The sequence below is a fragment of the Crocodylus siamensis genome, chromosome 3 (assembly GCF_052110815.1).
Source record: "Crocodylus siamensis isolate JL-2025a chromosome 3, ASM5211081v1, whole genome shotgun sequence".
In the NCBI taxonomy this organism is placed as follows: Eukaryota; Metazoa; Chordata; order Crocodylia; family Crocodylidae; genus Crocodylus; species Crocodylus siamensis.
In genome coordinates, this window is record NC_143397.1 from 58590251 (window position 1) to 58603483 (window position 13233).

At 39.5% G+C, this 13233-nt stretch overlaps 1 protein-coding gene across 1 annotated transcript in view; it reads left to right on the top strand.

Annotated features, from left to right (window-relative positions):
* The window catches only part of MAN2A1 (mannosidase alpha class 2A member 1), a 234149-nt gene that overhangs the window by 104402 nt on the left and 116514 nt on the right, over window positions 1-13233 (top strand). The gene's annotated exons all lie outside the window — the stretch shown is intronic.

Sequence of the window (13233 nt, forward strand, 5' to 3'; positions counted from 1 at the left end):
GTCTGGTTTGCTGCAGGACCTACTTTAAGAAGTGCAGGAGAATTATCATAAATAACAGGATATTCTGCATGTGAGGAAAAGTGGCTTCTACTAAAAAGTTTTTATTGCATCTTGCCAAGAGTATTTGAAATATACTATGAACTTCAACAGCAAAAGTGATGGATAAAAGATACTGTATTCCAACTGTGGAAGCAAAATATTATAATTCATACCTGGAATAGGGTTTTTTGGGAGTCATGGCAACCAGTGAAAATAATACACTGTCAAATTAAGAGCTTTCCCAGGTACGAGTCCCCAAATAACTAGCTTTATTCAGTTGTAAATGTTACTCTGTAGGTTTATAATTCAGAATTTCAAATATAGGCTTAAATGGAGGTTTTCTCTGAAATAGCAATGAATGTACAAATTTTATTATTAAATTGCCATAATAATATAGAGAATGAGCTAAATTCCTTGTTTAGTTTTGTTTGCAACTGTCACGCGGTATCTTAGCCAGATGCTGCAGGTACTGCTTTTTAATTTTGAACATCCGTGGTCACGAGAGAGGATTAGTGGCTGTAGAATTCAAGGATCCCAAGATATGTTCAGGCAATAGTGAATCATTTCCCTGTCTTGGGGGCTTAGATTTCTTTAGTGTGATGTCCTTCATGTACTAAAGGATCCCAATGCCATTATGTTCCTCTCAAGATGCGTACACCTTTGCCACCAAAAAAACCCAGAATAGATCCCATTCCTACTCAAGACAGAGTAAAGTACCAAGCTCTTATTTTAATAAATCAGTGGAACTGCCTAGAAAGAGACTGTGGGCATGTCCAGATGAGTGCGCACGTACAGGGTTGTGTGTTTGCCGCGTCAAAAATAGAAGTGGCACAACATTTTGTCACGGTGCATGCCCCTGCGCAGAGGTTTGGTGCTGGGCAAAACAGCCATTTCCCCACTCCTTCAAGTTTTCTGGAGAAGCCGGTACACAACTAGAGGAGGAGAGACACTCTGGTCTGCAGCCAGAAAGTCTCCTTGAAGGACCCAGCCTTTGTCGGCCAGCACATGCTCCTGGAGGGTGCACTGCACCGCTTTTTTGGCAGCATGTTTTTTGAACCCAGGATTTCCTTGTGACATATTGGTGCTGTGCTGTAAATTTGCAGTGAGGTGAATGGTTGCACATGTGCTGCATGCAGTTTGTGATGCTTCAGAGAGCTTTGAGGTGCCGCAAACCATGTGTGTGCTCATGTGAATGTGCCCCGTGATTCCAGAATATAGCTTTCTGCTACATCTGTGAGGTATGTTTAACTTATTTAATGTGCATATGAGAACCTAAATTTACTTTTTGTTTAATCTGTGGATGGCAATTAATATATAACTTTATTTTCACAATATGTTTTGTGCTGGCCAGCCTGGAAGCACTCCTACTTGCATTTGTGACTGGAGTAATTTTATTTCTGAATGCCCTTGAATAAACACAAGTGGAATCCTGTCCTCATTGCCAGAAGTGCTGCATGCATTAAACAAACCAGAATAATTTGTTTTAATTGTGAATATTTGAAATCTGTTGGAAACCAAATGGCTATCTATATTGGAACGATTTGAGCTTATTGGAAGACTGGCCCGTGTACATAGAGTGGCCCCAGCAATTTTTTTAAGTAAATGAAATTCTACCACAGGAACTTGTAGCTGCATTCCTTCTTGATGTGAGGAAAAACGTAGTTTACTGTGCAACCTGTTCACTCCAAAAAAGCTAGCAAGTGAAACCTTTGAAGAAATAATGAAAATTGTCCAAGAGTATCTGGCACCTAAGTCATTGATCATTGCAGAAAGGTTCAGGTTCCATAAAAGAAATCAACTTGAAAGTGAATCTATTTCCCCTTTTGTGATATTACTATGGAAATTGTCAGAATTTTGCCATTTTAAGGACAGACTTAATGAGACCCTCAGAGATGCATTTGTGTGTTGGCTACCTAATGAAGCTGTAGAAAGGAATATCTTATCAGACAGAGACCTTATCTTTAAATGTGCTGTTGAGATTGGAATAGCTATGGAAACTACAGAAAAGGATGCTGTAGAATTGTATGGAAGAATGCCTATGGAAATAGGAATGAATGAGTTATTAAATATGCAATGGAAGAGTCAGTGCATGTAACAGCCAGATGTATGCTATTGGTGTAGAAAAGGATCCTAAATCCCAGCTAACTGCCTAAGTTGCAATAAAAAGATGCATACTGAAACTGAATGCCGTATTAAGAAAAATAAAGAAGAGATTAAAATAAACTATATAGAACAGAATAGTAGGGACACTAGTTGTATGTATAGGCTATGGACAGATGGTCAGAAAGCACAAGGCTGAATTAATTCAGTCTTTACAGGTTTCTGTAAACTGCTCAGATTGAACAAATAAGAAAGGGAACTGACTTCTGCTTTTCAAAAGGTAGCCAGACCCCTGCAGTGGCCCATACCAGGTGCCAGGAGGTGCTAGAACTCACCTCCAAACCTGCTCACCAGTGCAGACGACCAGGAGATGGGTGTTTGCTCAGCTATGCCCCCCTTTTTAGCCTGTAGTCAGTTGAGGGGATGTGGGGGGAACCCCCCCCTCGAACCAGACTTCCAGCTGGGGTCTCCCCAGTGCTTGGGAAGAGGGAAGCCCCCAAGTGGGGTGTTTCTTCCTCTCCCCCTGTGCCCAAAGCTGGTCACCCTAGGCATGACCCCTCCTCAGTCTGGACTGTTGTGCAGTTCTTGTTATGGACGTATTATGGAAGCACAAGGCCTACAGTGATCTTAAGAGAAAAACATTCTTGGAAGTCCCACAGCCAAGTGTTGTTTTGCAACTTGTATCTTCTCTAGGATTTACTAATGATTATAGTAGATTTGTACCAAACCTAGGAACTGTATTGTGTCCTCTAAAATTGTTTGTTGCAAATAGGTTTGGTCACGTGAGCATCAGGAAGTGTTCCTAGAAGCAAAAGGGCTGGTCGCTTTAATCCGGCATTACCTATCAAGTTATGTGACAATGCATATTTTGTGTGGCATCAGGGCTGTTATATCACATACTATTTCTGACAGTACTGAATGGCCCATAACATTTTTATCACTATTGCTTACAGCAGCAGAACATAATTATGCACAAAGACAAGGAAACGTTTAAGTCTGGAGAGGGTGCAGGTAAAGATTTTAATTAGTACCTATATGGGAAAAAGTTTACATTGGTCACAAATCACCAACCATTAGTATCAACTCTCCATCCTAAGAAAAGAATGTCCAGGGCAGGTGCAGCATGTATGCAATGCTTCGCTCTCTTTTTAGTGGGTCACACTTAATGACATTGAAAACAAAAGAGCAAAGGCACCTGGAAATGCTTCTGGATACTTAAATTCATCTGCAAAGAGCCTCCTGTAGTAGAAACAGTATCTACTAAAATTGTTAATTTATTTAATCTAGAATATGCCCCAGTGACCTTTAATATGATTGGGCAAGAAAAACAAGAAAGATCCCCCACCGACACATGCATGAAACCACCCTGAGAGTTTGGGAATATATGGGCATTCCTAATTTAGCACCTTTTATGCAAACAAAGATGAACTTGGTATACATCAAAGATGTGTCATGTGGGCAATTCATGCTTTGCAAAACAATTTTAGAAGATCTGCACATAGGTTCACATAGGTCATCTAGGAGTTGTAAAAAATGAAGGCACTTGCCGGAAGTTTTGAATGGCGGTTGGGTATTGACCAAGAAATATAACACCCGGCTAAGGATTGTATGGGGTACCAGCAAGCACAGAATATATGCAGACTAGTTCATTACACCCCTGGGAATGGCCATCTATTCCTTGGCAGTGGCTCCATATTGATTTTGCAGAACCGTTTTTAGAGATGATGTACCTAGTCCAACTATCCTAGCAGGGTGCAGAGCCTGGGGCAAATTAGCCTGTGTGGGGCCCCAACATGAAGAAGCTGGCAGCGGAGTGGTGAGCAGCCAGATACGGAGCTGGCAGCGGCATGGAGGCACCAGCATTAGCTGGTGGGCCATTAGGAGGGGCCACAGCCACTCTGCGACACCCCCCCAAAGTACGGAGCCCAGGGCAGTTGCCCTGATTTGCCCCCCACTAGGGATGGCACTGTATCTAGTATAGTGGTTCCTAACTGCAAACCTGCCAGGGTTGTTGCAGTGCTGCTACCATGGGATGAAATTGCCCTGTGTGCCTCTCTGTTTAAGGGGTCATGTTAGGAGGGAACTGAAAACTGGCTACAGCAGAAAAGTGTCCCTACCTGCTTTACACAGGCAGGCCCACCACTTTTGTTGCAGCTCTCTCTAGTTTGGGTCTGGTGTAATTCCTGAAAATGGGGTGCATGGGGGGAGTTCTGCCTGGTGGCAGCACTGTTTCTCCAGGCTGCTACCGCCACTAGGTAGAACTGTCCCATGCACCCCAATTTCAGGAGCTGAACCAGGAAGACCTGAAGCAGAATCACCATGCCTGCCCCTATAATGTGATGCGGGTCTTTCTGCTGCAACATGCTTCCTTTTGGCTCCAAAATACTTCCTAAAAACTGAGACCTGCAGGATAGTTCCATCTGCCCTGCTTGTCTCTGTTTTCAGGAGATCCTGTGCAGGGTTGGACCAGGAAGGGCTGTGGCAGGATCACATGCTCCTGCCACTGCTCCTTTCCTACCTGGATCTGCAGAAGGTGCACAGTTTGGTGAGGCACATGGAATATTATTATAATTTCTAATCAATTGCTAATGCAATAATAACATTATGATGCAAGTATTGCAATGTGCACGATATAGTTAAATTATCTTTAAAATGGGGTACTAAATTTTGACGAGTTTTGGAGAGGTACCTTGAGTCTAAAAAGTTTGAGAACCGCTGACTTAGTGGTTATGGACTTCGACGCGAAATAGCCAGAAGTTTTCTACATGAAAACCATTAGTATAGCACAGATGATGGAAAAATTGTGACATTTGTTTACAAACACTGGGTTATGGAAACAAGTTGTAACTGACAGTGAGCCACAATTCAGTTCAGATGAGTTTCAAAGGTTCATGAAGAAAAATGGCTTCTGACATATATCAGTTCTGCACCATATCATACAGCCACCATTGGCCTGGCTGGACAGTTTGCATAGTCTTTCAAAAATGCCTTGCTGTCCGTGAAAAACAGCAGAAGATGGTCTGCTTTTTCCTAGCAAACCAGAATGCAGTACATGCTACAATGAATTAGACTGGCAGTGCTGTTCGTGGGCTGGAATCTTAGGTCATGGCTGGACTTGTTAAAATTAAACTTGCAGCAACGTATTATTGTAAGTCTCCAGATAAGTAGGCCATGACAAGGGGGATAGGTGCTCCTCGGCAGCTATGTGTAAGTCACAGAGTAGTGGTGTGCAATTGGACAGTTAATAAATGTTAGCCTATGATTGTGAGTGGACAAACAGGTCCATTGTTCTACCCAGCGCAAGTAGTGCCTAATATTTGGTGCCGCCACATTGATCAGTTGCAAGATATAAGAGTGACCACCAAACACAGTATAGAAAGCAACAATTGGAGCCTTATTTGTTGCTGGGCCCCTGGTTCTGCAGCCTACCATAATAACCAGTCATGCTACATCAGAAAGTAGCAATGCTGACCTGGCAGGTTCTCTTAACACTGAACAACCTACATCTAATGAAGAGATGTCTGAATCTGACATGGATGAAGGAAGGCCAACTCAGGACTGTATTCAGGACAGTGGTAGTCACTGCTCAGGAAGGAAATGGAAGCATGAATCTAATGTAGTAGTTTATGAAGTGCATTCTCAGGGAAGTGGTCAAGATTTGATTTACATTACTCAGAAATGTAAGCCACTTGAGATGCTTGCAGTCTGTGCGTTACATCACTGTTGTTTCAAAAGGAGGCACAATATGTGAGACGTGAATGTGCATGTGAGAATATAAATTTAGTTGTTGTTGAATCTGCTGAGAGCAATTCATGCCAAGTTTTACTTCATGTTCACAGTATTTTGTTCTGGCTAGTCTGGCAGCACTCTTCCCCACATTTGTGGCTGGAGGCATTTTATTTCTGAACGCACTTGGACAAATGCAGCATCTGCCTTGTGAGCTTCTCCTTCATTGACAAGTAAATAAATCTTTTATGGTTGATTTGATTAGGAGTAATTCATTAACCACATTTACTACTTGTCCCTCGTCTTCCTCCATCTGAAAACACACCACTAGGTGTGTGTATTTTTTACTTAAAAGGCAATAACCTTTTCTCATTAGGTTTCCAATACTGTGCCTTTTTAGAAGTTTCCATCTCTCGTGGGCACAGTTATCCTTCAGTCTTTGCTCTCATGCCACCATGCTTATTATCACCCCGAGTTAGTCCCTAGATGGGAACTCAGTTAAACTGATAATGTTTTGTCCTTATGAAAACCTGCTGCAGCAGTGCAGGGAGGGTAGGATTTAAGATGGCCGTCCAATAATTAGATTCTATACATGGAACATTTTAACAAATGTATACGTTTTCTGTATATAGAATCTAATTTATTTGGAGGTCATCTTAAATTCAGAATTCTTTGGCTCAGATAAATGAGGTAGTTATTTCATATAGGATGACTGGAAAGATAGGGCATTCATGGCAGGGGCTCCTTGTACCCTAAGTACTAGTGAGAAATAGTATCATGCTATTTATTTATTTAACATGTTCTTTCCCAAATTGCACTTGAATTATTGAGAAGGAAAATTTCTTAGTATTTTTCTTTTGTAGGTACCAATAAAGAAAGTGTGAACTTTTCTGACAGCTGTCTTTTGTCCTTTGCTGAAAAGATGGAAAGCCAACCTATATGTCAGAAATTATCAAAATGGGTTTCAGGATGTGTTAAACTTTGTTGCCAACTGGCGGTTAGATCCTGTATAATATTAGAGCTCATTCCGCTTCGGCAACCCTCCACTTCTGCAAATCAGGCATTTAGAATTCCACTTTTAGCAAATACTGTTAATGAATGGAAATACCATGACTGAAGGATGCTCTCAGCAAAACGCTTTGCAATATGTTTTAGGTAGGGACGCATTGCTCATAGTGTATATTAGGAAGTGCTTATGAATCACTTAGAGTGATTCCACTGTATCCCAGAGTGATATAAATGAAGAAACAACGGTTACATATCTATGCAATAACTGGAATTGTTTAAGATGTGTTACTTGTATATTCCATGACCTGCCTTTCCCAGTTACTAAGGAATCCTGTTACAGACTGAATCCTCAGTTGCAATGGGACCACATACATAGCAGTTACCCCACACTACTTTAATGCCCTTGGTACCCGTAAGAGTGTGAGCTAATCCATGGCTTCATTGGCAACTGTTGGCCAAAAACATTCTCCTGTCAGGTGTAAGGTGTATATGTGCACCAGTGTACAAAGCGAAAACATCTTGAAGAACTTCAGCACAGATAAGCAACTTTTCTTTAATATTTGTGATATTGCAGACTGCATAGTACAGTTTTTTTGTGTCTTTATATATAACTGTGAATGCTTGTTTTTGGTTAGTGCTTTGGATTTGAAGTAGAGACTAGTGAGGATGCCTGGAGGTAAACATATCAATAGGGGTATTTTTTGTGACTTCATTCTTCAGCTGTCATCTGCAGTTGGATGGCTTAAACTTATGCGTGGCTGGACGTCCTAATGAAGAAATCCATCAGCCAACATAAGACTCCAGTGAACTTCATTAGTTCTGGAATATTTAAGATCCAGATTTATTACCGTATTAATGTCTTATGGCTTCTCAGTTGGGGAAAGAAAGCTGGTGTATCTAACTTCCATGTAAATAAAAATCTGTCCTCCTGAAAAATCACTATTTTTAGCTTAATACATTAACATCTGTTCACAGTTTTTCCAGCCATGTTTGGAGACTGTGTTACAGTATTTGAGCAAATTTTAATATAGATATTCTTTGGTAAACGTTATTGGTACATGGGTGGTAGTTGGACTTAATTACTTACTTTGTTGAGTAAGGCTTGGTGCTCAGGTAAAATTAAATAACTTTACAAATTGGTTTTACCTTTCCAGTATATCTTGTTGCTTAATATTTTTGTAGGAAAGGTGTGCTGCTCTTTTTCCTGATCTTTTCTTGTCTATACTTTTTTAGGTGACTTTCTCTCATCCCCAACACCTGTTGTGTAAGTTAAAAAATATATTGCTTGCAAAAATATTTATTCTCCCTAGTATGCAAACTAGTAATTTTGGCATTATATTTCTTAAGAATATTGTGGAAAAATACTGTGCAAGAGGTTTTTTTTTTTAGAAGTAATAAGTATTACTTTGCATCTAAAGTAACACGTCCTTGGGAAGCTATGGCAATTCATGTTGCCACTGTTCCCCTTCTGCCACATTATTGGACTTGTGTGGAAGCCCATGGGTTGGATGATGAGGCCTTGCATGCTGGATTGTGTGAGGTCATGCTACAGCTGGACCTGGCATGCAGGATTGCAGCTGTGGCCCAGTTCCTTACATGCTGACCCTAAATTGTATCTGACTTGCGAGCCCACTTTATGCCTCTTGTCAGGCCTGCAGTGCCAGAAGGTTGAGCACTAGGGTTATAGAAAGTATTGTTTTCTTGTTAAGGGATAAGGCAGAATTAAGCATTGGTCAATTTAAACCCTAGCATCTATAAGCATGTTTAAAGTGAGGTCTTTGATAAAGCTGCTATCCTTCAGTAAAGCCATGAACTTTTTATTACAGAATGTTTATAAGTTGAATACCTCATATCTGCTGAATAAGCATCAGAACTGTCTGTCCAAATACAAGCATAGAACAGGATGTGCTTTTGGTGAGACTGCTCTGTCCAGAGACTTAAAAAAAAAACCCAACAGTTTTCACACTTTTTGATTTGAAGGTGCCATTGTTAACAAAAATGCACATTTGCTTATAATCTATGCTCTTCTCTTTATCAGTCATTTCTGGTAATGCACTATGGAAGCAAGTAACATGAAATGTTAGGTATTGATGTTTTCTTATAGGGATCCACAAACCTGACTTAATCTGTTTTTAAGTTGAGATTTAATTCCAGCTCAGTTCTAACACTGTGGATAAAAGGGCTGGCATCTTTTTGTTTGAAGTTGGGAACAGTTGATCTTCAAAAGATTGCAGTGTTATTTCTTTAAGAAATTAGACATGATTTTGCATTTACAAAGACAGTAAATCTGTGGAATATATTCAGCTAGTGATGTTAAATCATTTGTGGAAGTCATTTGGAACAGACTCTGGCAATTCTGTTTCCTACATTTCTCTGCTGTCTACCTCTGTGATAACTGTCTTTTTGGTATTTTGAAACCCTCATTAAATTGTTCGCTTGCCAGAAGAATGTACACCTAACTTTTTGTCCATACGTGAGGGGTCCTGACTTTGTTTAGTAAACCTCTTAGATATGAATTATCTACAGAGTTTTTTCTTGAAGTGTTTGGAATATTTTTGTGAGAGGCAGGATTTCGTAGGGTGATATCTTTCTTGGACCAATGGTCTATTTGGGATAGAGGCAGGCAAGCTTTTGGAAGACATTCTTCTACAGGTCTGAGGGGTAAAAGGAAGCACAGCATAATAATAATAATAATAATAATAATAATAATAATAAAAAAAACAGTTGGAAGAAGGAGGAGAGAAATTTCCAGGGGTAGCAGGCCAACAATTAGCTGAAGAAGAGGAACTGATTACTGGGAGATGAAGACCTGCAGAAAGACAGACAGGAGAGTCATTACCACCTTTTACATGTGGGAAGAATTCAGGAATCAAGTAGGTTATAATGCACCATAAAACCAATATCAGTGTTAAGTTCCTGGTTCTTAATGACCAGCCAGCTTGTGAATTTTTGTTTACAAGTTTGCTTTTTTTAAAGGTGTTGGGTAGATTTCCCTTGAATATGTGATTTGTTCTGTGAGAATTGAGCTCCTAGTGGCATATATGTCTGTTTATATATATTTTTTTCTGTGCAAGTTCATTCCATTGCATAGCTGCTGTTTAATTTAACCTGTATAGTTGCCATGAGGGAGGGCATTTTGTGCATTGGGTCAGATATCATGTTTTGGGGAAGGCATTTGTAGGAACCATGGATTTTGATGGTTGAATGTTTTTGATGTACAGATTTACTGAACTTTATAAAAATATATATAGTTAACTTCAGAACCTTCATCGATTATTCAAAGATGTACAGCTACTTTACGAAGGTAACTACTAAAATATGTAATGTGCCTTTGATTTTTTTTTAAAAAAATGTGCGATTTCCCCCCCGCCAGTTTTTCCTGTTGAAAACATGTTGAAAGGATGAAGCACTTCCAAATTGTGTAGCTTCTGTCACAATAAAATGAGACACTTCTGCATCTATAAATGTATTTATGACTACAGCATATAAGAGAGAACTAAACAATATACAAACATAACAAAAGTAACTAATATGAAACTCAGTTATTTAAATGCATCAACTTCACAGTTTAGAATTTGGCTTTTAGACTTAAATATTCTGATTAATGCTGCCTTAATGAAATGCAGTCCCCTGTGGTGGGGAGTTGGCAGCTGTTCAAAAGTACAAACCAGTATTAGGAAATTGTTTGAGACAAAGAGGTAAAGAATACTGCTCAGTCAAATTATGGCTCTTGCCATTTTACAGTGTCTGAGTACAATGCCAGGACACTAGTTCCGAGTAGCAGGGTATTATTTAGGACGGCGCTTGGCAATTAGTAACTGGCGAGTTGAAACAACTCAGCTCGACTCTAAAGGGGGGTCAACCCTTCCAGCCTGGCCACTACTACTGCCATGTCTCTATGTTGTGCAACCACAGTGTGGGCAAAACCCACCATCACTGGAACAGTGATGAAGTCTCTTATTCCGCAGGCTAGATAACATGGCTTTGGGGGCCATAGGTTGCTGAGCCCTGATTTAAGGAAAATTTTCTGTTAGAAATATTTTAGGTCAGCTTTGTCCCTCATTTGTGTATAGTGTTCAGATCTTTAAAAGACAAATTGGTTTAGGGTAAAATTGTAATATTGCAGCTACTTACTTTGACACGGGTGAACTGAACCAAAAAAGGATCTTGCCAACATTTCTTGCTCTAAGGTGGCTTTACTTTAAACAGTTCAACAGGTTAATAATGACAAATTTTGGTGTTATATGAACAAAAAGTATAGTGTGCTGGAAAAACATTTAACTACTGCAATTTTACACTAAGTGCACTTTCTAAGATATGTGACGAGCTTACTCTATATTGAATATATGCATAAAAACTGTAATTTTTTAAGATAAGCAAATTAGCCATCAGTAGCTTTTTTTTTTTTTTTCTGCAAAAGCTATAGTAAAGGTAGGGTGCTTACTACAACTGCAGAATTAAAGGAAGTATTTTCTGATCTTTACTAGTTTTGGGCGCACATGCACATTGCTGAGTCATAGATTTGCACATCTCTGGCATAAAATCAAATATTTGTAGGCCAGAAGGGGACCTTTAGAAATTTTTCCAATTCAACCTTGCACCATCAGGTACATTTAGATCAGTGAGGGGTGAGCCTTTCCAACAGGCGTGCTACGTTTATCCCTGTACCTTTCCCAAGTGCCAATGCAATCCCCTTCTTCTGCCTGATTTGCTGCTTTACTTTTTGGTTCCTGCCATGTGCCACTATATTGCCTGCCCCTTCCCTGATCTGTCGTGTGCCACACACAGAGGTTGCCTGTCCACTTGTGAAACCTGTGCCACGGATTGTCCACCCCTTGCTAGTTTCCAGACAGACGGCCTGAAGATGAAGTCACCTGGACAAAATTAAAGACCAGCTGCAAGGGCTGCATGGTGGGGGTATTTTTCATGTTGTCCATAAACTAAAGTCCTCAAAGTGGAAATTACCTTTAACACAGTCTAAGGTATTCTCTAGGGAATAAAAGGAAGTGCCTGCAGTACTGCTTCTGTGGCACATGGGAAAGCACTCTGTTGTAGAGGACAGTGGTAGCTTTGTGGATGTTCATGCTTTGGAATAGCTCCCAGTAACATCAACAGGGAAGGGAATATGAAATATAATTTCAAACAATGGGAGCTAGAGGCTGGTGTTGTAGGCTGATTTGAAATAAAAGCTGACCTGTTGATATTCTGTGAGAAAAGACGCATAGCTTGCTGATAGCCTGTGAAGACTCTTGAACTTGAGGACAAAAAACATCAGTTTGATAGGGAAGCCATTTGGGGGTGCAAAGAGAGGGAGGGATGGTATGGTCAGTGTGGCAGACTGGGAAAATGATGCTTAACGGAGTATCCTGAAGAAGTAGGAGTGTAACAAATTTGTATTTCTTGGGCCACAGCGAAGGCGGTTGCAGCAATCAAGATGTGAGAGAGGAGTCTGGATGACAGTTTAAAACAGTCTGAGTGGAATGGAAGGAGCTGTATTTTAGAGGTGTTAAGCAGAAAAAAATTGGCAAGATTTTGATGTAACCTGAATACAGGGATGTAGAAAGAGGTCTGAGTTGCAGATTATTGACTGAATGACAGGCAAATTGTTGGTGACATCTAGAGCAATTTAAAAGGAAGTAGTGAGGAGGGGTTGGTAAGGAAGGATGAATTTTGTTTTACATTGAAGTTTTAGTTTTACTTCAGTAAAATAATTTTGAAATATTTTAAATATTTAAAGCTTAGCTTATTTAATGTTAGAATATATTATAATATTTAATTACTTTAATCATTTTAAATATTTAAAAATATTTCTGTTGCTCCTTGAGGGCTTAGCCAAATGTAAAATCTGATATTTTTTACCACTTTTGAATTAGATGTGTAGAAATTAATCTTCTATTTATTTTGGACAGGAAAAAGTTATCTTAATTACGTTGCTTAACTAACTTAGAAGTTTTTTACCACTGTTTTCTCAAACTTTAAAAAACTAACCCAAATCAAGGTAAAATCAAACGTGTAAAGGGAAAGAATCATGCATTTATTATAAATAGCATTTATTAAAACCACAAAAAATTTTACATGTTGGATTAGAAAGATGAGAGAGGCAGTGTTGACAAGTTTAGATTTTTAAAATCCTATAAGCCTCTATCTGGTTGCCAGGTAAAAGCTCTGCAATATGATAGCTTAATATAGTGTTTAAGGGTTCTTAATAATCCAATTAAGGCATACACAGATTTAAAAAAATTAAATGACTGGTTACTGTGCAGAATATAATACAGAACATACCATTTGAGAGGAGTAATTCTGTTTGTTAAAAAAGATGTGTGGTTCTGAAAGCTGAATTTTATTTCTGTTCTTTTGAGA